Source organism: Coenobita brevimanus, chromosome 102, assembly GCF_032717465.1.
Source record: "Coenobita brevimanus isolate Jiangsu-jjx chromosome 102, ASM3271746v2, whole genome shotgun sequence".
Taxonomy (NCBI): domain Eukaryota; kingdom Metazoa; phylum Arthropoda; class Malacostraca; order Decapoda; family Coenobitidae; genus Coenobita; species Coenobita brevimanus.
The window spans coordinates 33969287-33974286 of NC_137055.1; the positions used below are offsets into that span (position 1 = coordinate 33969287).

The window sequence follows — 5000 nt, forward strand, 5'->3', positions numbered from 1 at the left end:
AGAGGGGTGCAAACGTGCAGGCTGGGGTGGAGCGACGAAAGAAGGTAAGGGGTGCATGTGGGGGGAAGGGAGTGGAGGGTGGGGTGAAGAGGGAGTGAGGTGGAGTGGTGAAGGAAGGGGTGAGGAGAGTGTTAGGGGGAGGGGATGAGGGAAGTGCAGGGGGACGGAGGGTTGGAGGAGAGGGGGAACGCTGTGCAAGGCGGAACTTCATGAGGAGGCGGAAGAAGGACGGCTGGATGAATTCAGGGGCGAGTCACGAAGAAATTAAGATATACTGGCTTGATGAACCAACCGATGCAATATACTCTTTATACTTTATCTTGGCCTAAAACTTCCATCACTCCTGAGAATACAGAGCTGTACAATAGATTAACACTCGAATATGATGTTAGTCAAGACGAAGTGCTCTGGAAAGCACATAAAGCCGCAGGATTATCATTTTCCACCAATGAAGTACGTGATATTCACTGCAAAATATTGTCCAAGTTAAAGTAGAAAATCGCAATGTTGAAAATCTTCATGTTCAAACAGCAACTCTGACTTTCTGGCCTATTTTCCTGACACTTCGGATGTTAAACCTGCATAAGTAATGTTCTCTGAAAATATATATACTGAAATTAATATAGTTAAAACATCTTTACGGGTGCTATGTAAGCAACGGACTACTAGCTGAGCATTATCAATATATTTTATATAGAATCCGGAAAGAATTTAACAACAAGTATATCTGCAAACTAAAGTGGAAGAGAACTAAGGATGTGCCTGAGGCGGGCAGATGGATATACGACAGACGGACGGAGGGACGGACAGAGGGACAGACAGACAAACAGAAGGACAAGACAGACAGGCAGACAGAATACGGCAGACAAAATAGGCAGACAAAAAGACGATATGAAAGACAAGCTGAGAGACGTGATGAAAGCATCGCCGTCCACCTTCACTATCTAACCTGGGCTAAGCTAATTCAGTTCGAGTATGAGGATAGCACCTCAGAGATGGAGGTGGAGGAGGAGGTACGCAGAAAACGAGGTGGAGGGATGAAAGACGTAAACTTCCTGGTCTGGGCAAAATCAGGTTAACAGCCAATAGGTCGGAGTGGAGAAAGCAGAGAGAGGCCTTGATCTGCGGTGGAGTGGTGGTCGATGTTGATGGTGGTGGTTGTGGTGGTGGTGGCAAAAAATATCGCCATCATCATCATCATCATCATCATTCTCTTTCCGCTCACTGCAGGATAAAACGATCTTGCCGTATTCTCCCTCTGATATAATGCCTGAAATTGGTCGCTCCCTTCCAGCCAAATTTACCGACCTCTTTCTTACTATCTGATTCTCTCCTTGTCCGCCGCGTGCTCTTACTCCATCTCTCTGCTCCCTTGGGGTTTCTTTTATTATGTTACAACTTTCGGTGGCCTGAAAAACTAGTGAGTCGCGGCGTTGTTGCGTTTCATTAATTATCTCACAAGATGGCTGGCGTGACAAATGGATGGAACTGGCAGCCTGTGTCAACACACATCACCCCTGTCATTATATGACAGAGCCACACAACACAACTTGGCACATAAAGTAATCACCACACAAACAATACAAGGCCCGTCTGACAACATTCCACCACCAGACACTCCTACACTTGCAATGACGAAACACCCGCATACTTCACTCGCAGGTCAATACACCAGCTCTATCGAAACACAGTACCACAAGCCACCCTCCCGACATTCATCCACCCATCAGAGATAACTTTAGATTAAAAAGATTGAGTACACCTACTTAGGCTTAGATCAGTCCATCACCCTGCCCTCCTCAAGTCACCAGACTTAGACTCGGGTTGCGTGGAATCACAGATGACACGTGCCCCGCTTGTAGAATAGGGCCACACAACATAACACACACAATAGGACACCGTACAATATATGCCAAACCAAGATACACACACATCAAAGGTGTAGGGGAACAATGGGACAACCTCAGGGGGACGATTGCTTACCTGTGGTCGACGGGTATACCAGGCCAGGTGGATGGGACTTAAGCAACATTAACAACTAGCACCAGACGATGTGATTTAGGTCAGGACACTCCCTCCTTAGTAATGAAGTTAACAGTGACAGAATTTAACACTCTCGGGTCTTATAACTCAGCAAAGTAATATCATCTCGCATCAGCCAGAAGGTAATGCTAAACTTGTCCTGATCATGAGAGAGAAAATATTAGCATTGCACCTAAAAATATAGCACAGGAAGGCATTTACCTCCTTGGCTTTATCACTGTTTAGTCTTGGCAGTTTCCCTCTAGTGGTAACAGTTTAGAAGGAAGGGAGCCTGGCTGTTTATACACAGCGCCTTCAGTGTCTGTTTACACGGTTCTGCAGCTATTATGAGAGAGAGAGAGAGAGAGAGAGAGAGAGAGAGAGAGAGAGAGAGTCACAAAAACAAACACAAGCACAGTTTCTCTCTCTCTCTCTCTCTCTCTCTCTCTCACACACACACACACACACACACACACACACACACACACACACACACACATCAAGCCAGGTGGCTGCAGACGCACTGGGTGAAAATATGGGCAGGCATTTATCTTACTCACGAGAGGCGGCGTCAGGGAGGAAGGGTGGTCTGTGAGGGAGCTGCATTGTTTACACCAACACGCACACTATCAGCACCACCACCACTGCCTGCTACTTACACGCTCTACTGAATGCCCTGCTGACTTGTTCCTTACTCCTGCTGACTATGTACTGACTGCTCCTTTCTCCTTCACTGACTATCTTCTCTCACTGATTGTTCTTTGGTCTTTCACTGACTGCTTACTCCAGCACACATCATCTTACTTTCCTGAACATAGTCTGCCCCAGTAACTATTCCTTGATCTCACTGACTGTTCTCATCCACCATCTGCTTCTCTCACTGACTGCCCATAGCTCCCCTACTGACTGACTACCGGAACTTATCTTACGCTACTGACTCCTTGACTGAGTGGTGCGATGAGTTTCTTGTTCTCAGTAGAAGGACCTTACTATGACTGTTCTTCGATGACTGTCTTCTCTCACTATTCTCCTCTTCCCTTGTGACTGGTTATTAAAAGTCATCTCTACCTTTTACTGAGCGAGGTCCCATCTAAGCACATTAAAATCGATGGGGAGTAGAAATAAAAACACTTACGGTTCTTGTACTGAAGGAAACAACTACTTACTTTTACTCCTTGCACGCCACATTATTCAAGTCACGATTTTTATTACATGATGGCCACGAGAAGACGGGAAGAAAGGGGGAAGAGCGAAAAAAAGCAGGGAGGGAGGGAGGGGGAGGGAAAAATCAGGGAAGGAGGAAGGGGGAAGGGGGGAGGGAATACAGAAGGGAGGTGAGAGAGGGAAGACATAAGGGAGGGGAGAAGAGGGGAAGAAAGTCGAGGGGGGGAAAAGAGAGGGAGGATGAAAGGGGGAAGAGGAAGAAGGGGAGGAGGTGAGGGACAAACATACCCATACATATACCTGCAGAGACACAGACACATACGAACACGCAAACAGACAGACACAGACACAGGCACATACACAGAGAGAGGGGGGAAAAAAAATGACATATAAGACAGATACTGACCCCGACACATGCAAAAACACAGACACATACAGAAACGCAGACGCAGACACATACGGCGAGATATACAAGGCAGACAGAGAGAACAGAGAGACGCAGACACAAACACATGCAAATACTGAGTGACAGACGGAGACAGACAAAGACAGAGACACACATACATACAGAAAGACAGACGGTGGCAGACAAAACACACAGACACACACACACACACACATACAAGTACAAACATAAACACACACACATACACACACACACACACACACACACACACACATACACACACACACACACACACACACAGAGTGGGTGGGAGTGTGGGTGGGTGTGGGTGCATGTAGATATACCAAGGCAAACAAGGATCATGGTAACTTAGCCTCATCTGAAGCCAAGAGTCACGTTCCTGCACTTTTTTTTATTTTCCTTTTTTACCACATATTGTATACAGGGAGACTTGATTCATAACAAACATACAATTCACAGGAGGAATGTTAGTTGTTAAGGAAGCGTGCATTGTTCTGCCACTGAGGATGTGTGTGTGTGTGTGTGTGTGTGTGTGTGTGTGTGTGTGTGTGTGTGTGTGTGTGTGTGTGAGAGAGAGAGAGAGAGAGAGAGAGAACGATTGTTCCTGTATACATTTTTCATCCTTCCCTCTCCTCTCAGCTATTCTGACTCTCTCTCTCTCTCTCTCTCTCTCTCTCAGTTCCTTATCCCACTCACTCATCGTTGCTTTATCGGCACTATTAAACAAGCCTGCTTTCATCTGTGTATGTCTGATCAATCGCTATCCCCTTGCCTAATGAGAAGCAAACACACACACACACACACACACACACACACGCAGTTAATTGGCCCTTTGATGGAATGCAGAGGAGTAAGTAGGAGTGGACCAGATATGAACTGAGGGTGTGAAATAGAGGAGACCGAGAGCAAGATGGAAAGATAATGCGTGTGTGTGTGTGTGTGTGTGTGTGTGTGTGTGTGTGTGTGTGTGTGTGTGTGTGTGTGTGTGTGTGTGTGTGTGTGTGTGTGTGTGTGTGTGTGTTTGCGTGCGTGCGTGAAGCATAAATGGGATGCTCTCTTAAGCCCAAAACTAAAACAAAACTACCTAAATGCCAAGTATATAAGTGATCAGAGAAGTGGAGTAAAGTAAAGCCAAGTGTTTATATTGTGAAGTGAAAAGTGGCGACAGTTCAGGACGCAGGATTTATACAGAGGGAAAAGCAGTCATATCCTGGGCCTTGAAAATGGAAGCAAAATTGAGCTCTTGACTAAATAACGCGGCCGTGAAAAGAGAAAGGCTTTGTCTCAGAATTCGCAAATTTTCCGTCTGGTTTAAAATTCTGTTGGATAATATTTTCTTCTTCTGTTTTTAACCCTCTCATGGACGGGACAACTCTGGTAGCACTCT

At 45.9% G+C, this 5000-nt stretch overlaps 1 protein-coding gene across 1 annotated transcript in view; it reads left to right on the forward strand.

Annotated features, from left to right (window-relative positions):
- LOC145415453 (uncharacterized) overlaps window positions 1-5000 on the forward strand; it is a 100603-nt gene that overhangs the window by 16989 nt on the left and 78614 nt on the right. The gene's annotated exons all lie outside the window — the stretch shown is intronic.